The sequence below is a fragment of the Chlorocebus sabaeus genome, chromosome 23 (assembly GCF_047675955.1).
Source record: "Chlorocebus sabaeus isolate Y175 chromosome 23, mChlSab1.0.hap1, whole genome shotgun sequence".
Classification (NCBI taxonomy): Eukaryota; Metazoa; Chordata; class Mammalia; order Primates; family Cercopithecidae; genus Chlorocebus; species Chlorocebus sabaeus.
In genome coordinates, this window is record NC_132926.1 from 12,214,013 (window position 1) to 12,226,461 (window position 12,449).

The following is a 12,449-nucleotide window of genomic DNA, read 5'->3' on the forward strand; positions in this document are numbered from 1 at the left end:
GCTGAAATTACAGGCATGAGCCACCACACCTAGCCATTACTCATTTTATTCCATTTCCTCCATAATGAGTACAATTAAAAATTTCAGTCTGATTCTTAACATGTAAAATCATCTTTATCAATATTAGATGTTATTCTTATTTATAATTTTTGCTTCTATAGAGGTATACAGTTATTTCTCATCTATGCTTATTTCTTTTTCTAGAACCGCCAAGATTAACCCAAAGACAAATACAGTGTGATAACGGGTTTAGTAACCATTGGAGCAACATTTGCTATTCATTTTTAAGGCTGTATGTTCATATTTCAGAGACATGATACCTAGTCAGAGGAGACCAAAAAAAAAAAAAAAAAGATGTGAACTACTACCCATTAGAAGGATGTTTGGACCAGCCCTACATGACTTGAGAGGTGAAGGTTGTTCATAATAGTCTGCTATCTCGTTTTCTCTGTTTCCCCCTTCCTCCTCGCCACAGCTCTATTAATGACACATTTTAGTACCCAGTGACTTTCTGTGCTATGCCATGGCCACTGAGCAGCTTTCTTAGGGATACCTTGCACTTGGCGTCACTTCATGCCACAAATACTCTTCTCTCTTCATTAAGCAGATTTGCTCAGCAATAGGGTCTCAGTCAGCAATTAATAAAAACACTTCAAGCTCCATCTCCTCATGATCTGCATGACAAATAACTCTAATGGCATATGCATTTAAAAACTGGACAGGTGGCCAGGTGCTGTGGCTCACGCTTGTAATCCCAGCACTTTGGAAGACCAAGGCAGGCGGATCACGAAGTCAGGAGATCAAGACCATCCTGGCTAACACGGTGAAACCCCGTCTTTACTAAAATTACAAAAAAATTAGCCGGGTGTGGTGGCACATGTCTGTAATCCCAGCTACTCAGGAGGCTGAGGCAGGAGAATCACTTGAGCCTGGGAAGTGGAGGTTGCAGTGAGCCAAGATCACACCACTGCACTCAAAAAACAAACAAACAAGCAAACAAACAAAAACTGGACAGGTACATGTGAAAGATTGAATGAGTGATGGTGAAACTTCATACAGAAGGGAAGAATTAGGACACGGAATTGAACCAACCTTGAAGTAGGACTCAGGAAATACCTAGAAGCTCATACAACAGCTGGCAATTCTCTCTCTCTTTCTCCTTCTCTTTTAAACATTTTTATTTGCAAATAATTTCAAACTTACAAAAAAGTAAGCATATCCATTAGATTAATCTATTGTTAATGTTAACATTTTACCCCATCTGTTCTTTCTCTCTTGGCACACACAGATGTGCATACACACAATTTCTTTTTCTGAGACACATGAAGAAGTTGCATACACCATAGTCTTTCATCCCTGAATGCTATGAGCTTCCTAGAGAGAAAGATATTCTCTCACATAATCACAGTAGGGTTATCAACAGCCTAAATGCAAAACTGATACAACTCCTGTTATCTGACCTACGATTTACATTCCAATTTTGTCAGTTGACTGCAAAATATCTTTTATAGCATTTTCCCATTTAGTACAGTTTCCAGTCTATGATCAGGCTTTGCATTTGGTAGTCATGTCTCATTAATCTCCTTTAACATGGAACATTTCCATCGTTCCCTCTCTTGACATCAGCCTCTCTGGAAAAAGAGGGCATCAGACTTATTTGGGTTTCAATCCTGGCTTTATCACCTCGGAGCTGAAAAACCTCAGGCAAGCTACTTTACCTCCCTGGACCTCAGTCTTTCCATCTGCTAGATGGGTATAGTAATATAATGAAATGTGGTGAGAAGTCAGTGAAATCATGCACGATCCGAAGGAACCGAGCAAGGTGCCTGGAACCTAGTAAGTAATCACCACATTCGATTCATGTAATAAATTGGCTCTGGTTCTGTCACTTATTTGCTGTATAACCTTGTGAAAGTTGCTTTGCCTCTCAGAGACCTAATGTCCTAGGTTATAAAAGTGGGACTTTTAATACCTTCTTCCTGGGATTGAAGGAGATAAACCAGATAAGGCATCTTGCTCAACGTTGGTGCATGGAAGTGTGCAGTCAGTGCTAGTTCCCCTTCCTCTTGCAAATGCTGACTAGTTTCTTAGCAATAAGGCCTCCATTTCCCTTATCAGTGTCCCTTTCATACAAAATTCTCAAAAGAGAAATACACACTTTGTGAACATTAACTCCAGCAGCAAAACCCTTACAGGAGGTGCTATCCTGTGAGAAGCTCTGAACATCCAAAGATCCCTTTAAAGGGGAAACCAGAAACTTCACCCTCCCCATGGATGTTTTTACCAAGTGTATTTTGGAATAATCTTTTCTCTGTTGGTCAAACAAACTGCCCTTGTAGGTGTGGTGGGTGTGGTAGAGGTCTGGGGAGTGGGGTGCTGGTGTTCCCAGGGTGGCCATGATTCATTGTTGATTGAAATTAGACTCTGGGCATCCATGTGACCTTTGTGTCATCATGGAAACTCTGATGAGAGTGACTGCCCAAAACAGAGCTCTCCAGGGCTCAGCACCCTCCCTCCTGGAATGTGTCCTAAGGTCTTTCCAGGGCCAGTCAGGCCTCAGCTCAGTGTCGCCTGTTCAAGGAAGCCTTCCCTGGGCTCTACATCTAATGTTGACCTCCTTGTTTTAATGTCTGCTTAGCACTCTCTGGTCTGGCCTATCTGTTTATCTGATTCTTTTCTGTTTGCTCCATTATCTGTAAGCCCCAGATGTCAGGGAAGATGTCCATGTTACTCTCCACTGAATGCCCAGCCTAGGTCATGGTGGTCATCAATTTCACTGGGCACCAATATCTGTTGCTTCAATAAATGAATCCTCTTCTCCCTGTGTGCTCTGTGATAATGAAGCCCAGTGAAGGCCTTGAGCCCCATCATGACTTGAAGGGTGGATTGTGAAAGCTCAAGAGTATGTCTGTGGAGGATGCATTAGGACTGAATATGGGGGGTGGTGACATTTGATCTCTGAAAACAAGAAAACAGCTTCCACTCTAGGATATGGTTTGCTGTTTTCCTTCTTTGATTGCAGCTGGTTGTCATGATCCGTCCAGTCCATCTTGGGTGCAGAAGCCCTGGGGATTGCCAAAGGCTCCTTTCTGAACCATCTTTTCAAACACGTGGGACAGTCCCTGTCCAAGGGAGCTGCAAGGACAAAATAGAAATTTGTGGATGCAAAATGAGATTACTGATGTGGTTGCTGAAACTTATAAAACTCACTCAGTGATAGGGTATGTGGTGGTCTGTAAAAGGGATAACCATGACACCTTCAAGCTCTCCTTTATACCCTACAGCAGGTGGAGTCAGGACTTAGGTTCAAATCCAGTCAAGCTATGTACATCTGTGTGACTTGGGCAGACACTTTTCCTCTTTTAAGTATCAGTTTCCTCATCCGTAAAGCAGGAGTGATAAAACCTACCAAGCCTGTGAGATGTCCCCATGACAGAGCACCCAGCAGGGGCCACATAAGGGCTTCCCTGATGTAAGCTTAAGCAGGACAGGCTCGGGCTCAGGACCAAGGCCTCTGGAGCCACCCTCCTACAGGTTGGGTGATCATGGACAATGCATTTCACCTCTCTGAAGCCTCTTTTTCCTCACCTGTAAATTAGCCATGGTAATACCTAGGGTATATTTCCTGGGGCTATTGGGAGAACCAGTTAGAATATATTTTTCACATAAAATGTCATTCAGGTAATTATGGCTGTTTTAAGCCTTACAAACTTAGATCTTGCCCTCATAGACAGAAATGAAACAATTGCTGGGACTGGATCAGATATCACAGCCAAACCCCTACACAAAACAACAGACTTATCATTCAAACCAATCAGTAAAAATAATTGGTCTTGTAAGTTGTCAATATCCTGTGCAACAAAAGCGGTGGTGGAACAACCTTGAGCATTTAGGGGGAGTTGTAGGGATACCTCCTAGAGAAAAGATGGAGTTGTTGCCTCCCGTGTGCTCTGCTACATCTTCTCTTTAAGTTTTCCCTTTGCCTAAAGCAGCATAGACCATCCATTTAATCAACCTCCACCACAACTCTGTTTAGTGCCTCAGGAAGCCAAGTCAGCAACCGCTCAAACGCCTCATTCTAAGATGTGCTGATGGAGTATGGCCTGCCTCAGAGGGCCTCTCCCTTCAAATAACTCTAGATTGTCTGGTTTGTTTGTGAACAGAGCTAGGTAGGTGCCGAGTGGCTCAGAGAGGAGGCTGGAAGTGACCTTCCATGACTCAGTTCCACAGGTTTGTTTGCAAGAACACAGACACACGAGTGACCACTGACAATATGTGTTCCAACATTATATACGGGGTATATTTTGCTCAGAAACATGCCCTGTTAGTTGTTGAAACCTTTTTTGCATGCCCTGAAACAAATGACACTATGGTGTATTTTCTTTTGGGGGGCAGTAAATAAAAGTCTTTTATGTTGACAATGATAATATTATATTCTACAATCTATTTGCATTTCTCTATCCTGTGGATTTTATTGCTTAGTATAAATCCCTAGGTTGAGGTGCATTAAGCTTCACTCAGAGAGAAACAATGCATTTTATCATAGGGCCAGACAGCTACATGCACAAGATGCTACCTGCAGAGAGTGGTTTTTGCCCAGATGTGCAAGACAGATGCACAGAGAGGAAGAAATGCATACATGTGTGCAGGTTTTGGCATGTGCACAAGAAGCCTGGAAGAATTTTCTTTGGATCTACAGTCAAAATGGATTTCCAAGAGGAAGAGGTCTGAACACACACCTCTTCCCTGTGCTACATTCGGTCTCATCTCCGCCAGCCAGGTTTTCAGGAAAGTGATCAGCACTGGCTTCAGCTCTGGCTAGAGCTCTTTGGCCAATGTGATGGGCAGAAAACTGGAATGAGGACAGAAAAGCACCTCAGAGGTTTGGAGAGTCGAGTCTCTCACCACCTTGCTGTAGGTTTTCCGAATACTTCTGAGTGTAGGAGCATTTTTTCTCAACAGGCAAGTCAGGAGCTGCTAAGATAAACCACGTCAGTAAGCTCGAGCCAGGGTTAGTATTTACCATTAATCGGCCACCAAGCGCTTCCTATGTGCCATGCATTGTGCTAAGTGCTATCTCATTTAATATTTACAGCAATCTTATGAGGTAGATGCTACTGTTATCTCCGTTTTACAGATGGGGAAACTGAGGCACAGAGTTCCACAGCTGGTAACTTGCAGAATAGGAATTCAGCCACTGGAGAGTCTGGCTGTAGTTTTTTTGTGGCAGGAGAAAATATGCTGTCTAAATTTGCCTTGGGAAACCATCATGGTGGTCACAAAACCACTTCTACGGCTTGCCTTGACCTAGCAGGAATGAAGACATAAAGAAAGAATGGGCGCATCGTGGCTATGATGGATGATGATGTCTGTTGTGCTGTTTGGTGTCAGCTTCTGTAACTCCTTTCTATTTCAATCAAGGCTATTATCTTTTCCTCTCTTTCAGTGAAGTTTCCTAGATGTAGAAAATGGGAGTGTATTGGGTATCTCAGGGTTTTCAGCTGAACTGAAGGGTCTGATGGTAACTTTACCCCCAAATCCCTAAGAGAAAAGTAGGGAGTCTCTGCTTCAGCTCTGCTCAGAAGAGCTCCCCGCACGTGGTGGTTTCTGTGTCACTAGACTGGTTAGGTTAACCAAATGGGTCTTCTAAATACCCAACTTTTAATAGAAAACTTCTGTGGCTTGGGTTATTAAAGTCATAACATGCTTATTTAATAGCGTTTTAAGTCCATCTAACTTTTTTTGAGTCTAAGGAAGACTCGGTCAGCAGGAGTAGAGGGAAGAGGATTAATACATGATTTTCTCTTTTTCCCCTTTTTCTTTTAACTTAGCCTGAGACTTATTTGAATGCCTGTTTCATATTGAGCTTTTAAGTATAACATTTGTGAGTGAAATTGCCCCTTTTATTTTCAAGGTAATTGAATTCCATTTTTCACTTTCCATTTCCCTCTAGAAAAATCAAAACGTTTTCAGAGCTTGGCTTCTTAGTGGGTGATTTTCTAAGGTGGGAACTTCAGAATCATAAAACATTCTAGTGCGGCAAAGGCATTCAGGAACCGGATGGCCAGGCCCCTCCTCCACAGATGAACAGCCTCCACCAGCCGGTCTTGGAGAACATATTGATTTCACTGTGTTTTTATTTGAAACACCAAAGGAATGCCCATATCTTGTCCTTGGGCTAGGGCTGTGGGTTAGGGGAGCTGGATTTCTGTCCAGAATCTTGTCCTCTGTAGGGCAGCTGAGAGGCGTTATTACTCAGAGGTCCCCGGAACCCTGTGCTAAATTGGTTTGGATCAGTGTCCCTGAAAGTGTTGGACAAAGGAGAGTCGATTTTAACTGGCACCTGGACACGACTTTAAATAACACTGTATCACAGAGTGACACAATGATTGTCTTTCCAACTCCTTTTCGGTCTTTCCGATTATATCAGGGACAAAGTCTCAGTCTGGTGCTGTTGTGTCGAACTACCTTCTCATCTCTGTTTTTTAAAGACAGACAGATCAAGCCTTACTCTTAGGGCTTTAGAAGGTAATAGTTTCCAATTTGGATTTCATCACATTGTTTTATTTCTTTTTTAACATTTTTATGACAACTTTTGCTTTATAGCAGTTTTAAAGGTAGGATAAAATTTTCATTTGGAAACAAGTTGATTTGAGATTTTTTTCACTTTTACATAAAAGACCCACCTTCACAGCATATGAGCCTCTAAAGTTGGGGAAGCAGTTGGCTTAGGTGATCAGGCAGGAAATTCAAGGAGGTTGGTTCCTGCCAAAGTCAGAGATGATTGCCACTTACCAGAAGGCTGTGTTGGAACAGAGTGGGCACAGGCATTGGGAGCAGAGCTGATTTCCAATCCTCCCGCTGCCCTCACTGACCTTGTGTGTCCTGGCCTTCTTGAGCTTTGGTTTTCTCACCTGCGGAACGGGTTTCATGAGCAGGTGGAAGAAAGCAAATGAGCTTCGTTTTCTACAACAGGGTGGGTGGTGTGATTGATATTCATCCCAAAGCTGCAGGCTCCCCACTTCTGTTTTTTTTATTGCCAGGGCTCCAAGTTTGCTTCTGGATGGAAAGGAAGATGGACTAGAGCTGATATCCCCTGCACCCTGGTGAAGAAATGCACCCTGAGGCCAGAAAATAGTATAAACCCATCTGGCGGCAACATCCCAGCAGCTTGAAGAGCAAAGTCACGTGTGAGTTTTGTGCACGGGCAGCCTTTCCTCTTCTCAGGCTGCAAATCTTTGGCAATCGGAGGCAGGCTCTGAATTAAGCTTAATTAAAATTCACTCTTAATTAGGGCCATTACTTAAAATCAATTCTACATAATAAAGCTGTGTAATCATAATTAAGCCCCAGAAATGGGATTAGGAAGCACAGAATGCAAAAGCCAAACATGGGTGAGCTGGTGCTGGCAGGGGCAGTGGCAGAGACTTCTCGAATTAACAGAATTTTTAAATAGCCAAGGCCCCATGAGTGCTCTGCTGAGAACCTCGGTGGCAGGCAGCACAGTGAGCTAATCAGAAAAAGGATTTGAGATGAATAGGCCCCGAGAGGCAAAGCTCCATGGTGTGGTGTCATGGGCAAGAGGAAGGAGTGGCATAAAACGGAGGGGATCAGATGAGTCTCCTCTCCAGGCCCCGTTTCCCCAGCTGTGAAATCAGGGTGGAAGGCAGCTGTTTCCCAAGCAAGGATGTCTCTAATGACTGTCTGCAAACTCAGGACCCCTGATGTGGGGTTCTCTTGAGGGAATTTCATGGCAGCAAAGTCAGGATCGATGCCATCTGCTTGTAGCTTGACAGGGGTCCTGTGGAGATGAGTTTTGTAATTGTTGGCATCATTGCGGTTATGGTTGTCTATTTTTTAACTAATGAAGTGGGGGTGTGAAGTAATATTTGACAATCTCTTACTTCCACACTAATAAGCACATAACAATTAGGAGCTTGGTTTTGGAATGAGCCAATCAATTTTGAATTTTGGATGTGCCAATTATTGGCCAAGTGGTCTAGGGCAACATTTACTTCACTTTTCAGTTTATTCCACTGTTGTATGAGAATTATAATAATAGTAGATACCTTGAAGGTTGTTCTGAGAATCACGCATATGTGTATAGCACAGTGCCTGGCAAATAACAACTAATTTTATATTGTTTCAATGCATTTACAGTGTTAATTATATTTACATTTTGAATTTACTGTGCATCAAGCACTGTTCTGTTTTACATGTATGAGCTAATTTCATTTTCACAATCACTCTGAATAAGCATTATTATTTTCTCTGATTTCTAGATAAGGAATCTGAGGCTCAGAGAGGTTAAGTACCTTGCTTAAGGGCACACAGAAAGTAACTAGCAAATAATAAGAGCCACATAAATAATAGTTATTATTATAAGGATACTATCTGTCTATCTGTATGTGCTCAGAAGCACAGTGAAATCCCAGGGGAGGTCACTTACCTGTATTCATCCCCCAGAACCCAAGCCTGTGCTTCTAACACTGCCAGAATAAGGCCAGGCATTTGAGTTCAGAGCTAAAGGGCCTGCCAGGTGCAGATTCCAGAGCTGTGGAATTGGAATCAGGAGGGAAAGCCAGAAAGAGCTCCTCCTCATATCTGTTTTTCTTTAATTATTTTATTTTATTTTATTTTATTTTATTTTATTTTACTTTATTTTATTTTATTTTAGAGATGGAGTCTCTCTATGTTGCCCAGGCTGAACTCAAGCTCCTGGGCTCAAAGGATCCTCCTGCTTCTGTCTCCTGAGAAGCTGGGATTGCAGGCGTGGGCCACCATGCCCAGCTTCATATCTGTTTTTTGATTTAGTGTTTTAGTTCAGGGGGTGCCTCGCACCTCTTACGCCCCATATGTGAGTGCTAACTGTGTGTCTGATGCTGACTGAGTTGGTCCAGACATACACTATCTTATTTAGTTTTTACCACAGCCCCGCAAGTCAGGAAGTATCATTCCCATTTTGCAGATGAGGAAACTGAGGGTCAGAAAAACAAAGCTCGTTGACAAAAGTGAAATATATCATTTGACCCCAAATTGGCACTGAGCTGGAAATTGAGTTTTCAATCCATTTCATCAAACACTATGCAGTTCCAGGAAAGCTGCTCAGGGTGGGGTGCCTCCCAGACTCTGCCTCTGCTCACAGCCAAGTCAGCTCGGCTCAGCAGGAAGGATTTTTTTGTTTTTTTTTTTTTTTCAGATGGAGTCTTGCTGTTATTATCTAGGCTGGAGTGCAATGGCACAATCTCGGCTCACTGCAACCACCTCCTCCAGGGTTCAAGCGATTCTCCTGCCTCAGCCTCCTGAGTAGGGGGATTACAGGAGTGCACCACCATGCTCAGCTAATTTTCTGTATTTTCAGTAGAGACAGGGTTTCACCATGTTGGCCAGGCTGGTTTTGAACTCCTGACCTCAGGTGATCCACCCGTCTCCGCCTCCCAAAGTACTGGGATTACAGGCATGACCTGTCGTGCCCAGCCAGGACCTCTCTACAACTAGATTTGGAACCAAATATACCTTGGTGCTGGCGATGTCCTGCAGTTCACATTTCCCTGACAGCTTCAGGCCTATGCAGTGATTCCCTCAGTGGTATCCATTCTGCTTACATGCCTCCAGTGAGGAGGACAGCACCACTTACTAAGCTAAATTCTCATTTCCTTTGACAGAGTAGAGCCAGAGAGAAATTTGCCCTGGGCCTGATATTCATGAAGGCTTTCCAATTCAGACTCGATATCATTGCCGAGTCAGTGTGTTTGGGTGAGTGTATGTTGAAAGCATTAAATTGTTAAATGCAAGAGTTTCAATTGTATCACAATTTTTGCAAATCTGTATTAGAATTTCCTCATTTATTAATGTGTCGGAAACATTAATTGAAAAAGAAAATAGGTTGGGGTCTGGTCCATTGTCCATGCCTAGGGGCCCTGAGAGTTAGCAAAGACATTCCTCATTGAGCTCAGATTGGTACATTTGTGACATTTCTGCTCCCTGGCAAGGGTCCAGAGAGGACTGGCTCAGGGAAAGCATCTTGTGCTGCTGCCACCCTTGACTCGACTGTGTGGGAATGGAGGGAAGTCTTGCTCTGATAAGGAAGAATACACCATTACTGCCCAGTGCCAACCTGATGCAGCCAAGGGCCCTCCTGTGGTTGACAGGAGGGTAAATGGTGGACGGTAGCGGACTTGGTGGCCAGTTCAGGTTTCCTTGGATCCTAGATGGTCGGCCCTGTAAGCAAATAGTGACCACTTCCTTGTGCCTGCACCAGGCACCCCGCTACACAACTCCAGGGGCACCACTCCCATGGTGTTTTATGTCAATGCCTCCCTGTGGGGTTGTGCTACATGGAACCCCTGAGGCAAACCCCAGCTCCAGAGAGTTGAACCCCACATGGAAGTGCTGGGCTCCCGGTGCCCATAGACCTTGACTCGTGACCAGAGGAGGCCGCCAGCCCTCTTCCTGCACAACCTCTTTGTCCTTCAGCATGAGAGTATTTGCCTCTATTTACACTAAATAGAGCCAGCTCCACTTGCTGGTTCCTGTATTTTGGGCAAGCTGAGCTGGAGGCCCCTGAAGCCAGTCCAAGCAGGCAGCACAGGCAGCCGTGTGTCCTGGTGGTGGTCATGCGGATGACTCTCCAGGCCAGGTCCTCCTCCAACATCGTTTACTAAACACCTTATCTCCCTGAAAACACTTGAGGTAATGTTTATGAAACATCACCCTGTCCTTTCCACCAGGCGGTAGGGGAGCCAGGGTGGCACTCCCTCACCTTCCTCGCTTCCCTCTGCCCTCTTCTGCTCCCCTCATTTGGGTGAAAAAGCACGCTGGGTCTTCCCTCACTGCAGGCCTGAGCGGAGAGCAGCACCCTCCACGGGCCTTTCCAGGCCTTTCCATCCACTCCATGTCTCCACTTTCCAGGGCACATTCACCGTCCCCGGGAGTGTTGTCGGCCTCATTTTACACCGGAGGAGACAGGCTGAGAGCAGCAGAGCCTCTTGGCCAAAGTTACAAAGTGGGTTGGTGGTGAGCTGGGGACCCACACTCCTACCTTCTAAAGCCCCCTCTGAAATGCTGTATTTGTGATAACTACTCATTTAAACATTCCTGATTTTTCTACAGATGGATGACTGGGTGGATCAATAGCTAGTTACATACATAAATCAAAAAAAGATAACCGAACAAATGAATAGGTGGATAGAGATGATTGTGTGAGTGGATAGAGAGGTGACTGCAGACTATTCTGGAAGAAAACAGGAGAAACTGTGGGCAACAGCTGCCTCTAGGAAGGGAATAAGGCATCTGAGGAAGAGAGAGAGAGATGACTTTTCTTTTTTGCTCTCTCTAAACTGTTGGAATGTTTTTTATGTGCATAAATTAGTTTTTAAAAGTCTCTTTTTCTATCTTTTGCCCTCTATTTCTGTGTGTCTACCTACAGGAGAAATCAGAAGCCAACACACTAGAAAAGTTGCAGGAGATTCCTAGGGGAACCCACAAAGTCAGTTCCTTGCCGGAAACCTATTCATCCTCCAGATGAATCCAGTGCATTGGATGGGCTCAGATGCACAGGTGACGCAGGCAGACCCCTACTGAAAAGAACAACAGTGGAAGGCAGATGAAACTCAGATTGTGGAGTCCGAGAGCCATGTGGGCCCACTCCAGTTACCTCTACCCATGGTCCGTGACCAGAGAATCCTTCAGCAGCAACAGCAGGGATGTTTATTTCACTGATATGTATAAAGCGACGGATTGAAAACAACTTGCATGCCCAACAGCTTGGAACTGGATAAATAATTTTTGGTTCAGTCACACAGTGGAATATCATGCGGCCATTAAGAATAAATAAAAAATCCTATACTGTCCATATTCAACTTTAAACTGAAAATAACTGAACAAACACCTTCATAATCAGGCTCCCTGACATTGGAACATGAAGTGAAGTCCATGTGTGTCAGAATGTTAACAACAGCTAACTCTTGGTTGTGATATTCTGAGTAACTTGTATTATTTTTCAGATTTTCTCCCCATTCCTGATGTGCAAATGTACTATTTTTACTGTAAAAAATACACATTTGTAAAGAGCAATAACATAAATCTCTGCACAGGCAGATTGGAAGGACATCAGACAAAATGATACCTTTTGGTAGTGAAATTATAAATCATTTTTTTCTTCATTAGAGTTTCTGAATGTTCTGCATTTGATATGTTTATCTTTATAAAGGGTCAATCATATGTAAGACGATTTTTTAAAAGACAAGTAGACAGGGAAAGAGAGGTCTGTTGTTGCAAAACCAAAGCTGGGGGCTCTCCAAAGCCCACTTATGTCAGTCAATTGATATTTCATGAACCTCTAGAATGTACAAATCACTTTCCACTGGGATTGGGGGGATAAGAAATACAGAGATGAAGGAGATGCAAACACTTTAATCAAAGAAATCACAGTCCAGTTGGGAAGAGAA

The 12,449-nt window shown here is 43.7% G+C and overlaps 1 long non-coding RNA gene across 1 annotated transcript; it reads left to right on the forward strand.

Moving 5' to 3' along the window:
• Window positions 1-4,514: 4,514 nt before the first annotated feature.
• On the forward strand, window positions 4,515-12,049 carry LOC119628025 (uncharacterized). The gene is made up of 5 exons (XR_005244302.2): window positions 4,515-4,914; window positions 5,832-5,914; window positions 7,044-7,190; window positions 9,666-9,756; window positions 11,429-12,049. It is a non-coding gene; the product is annotated as an uncharacterized lncRNA (long non-coding RNA).
• Window positions 12,050-12,449: the final 400 nt, after the last annotated feature.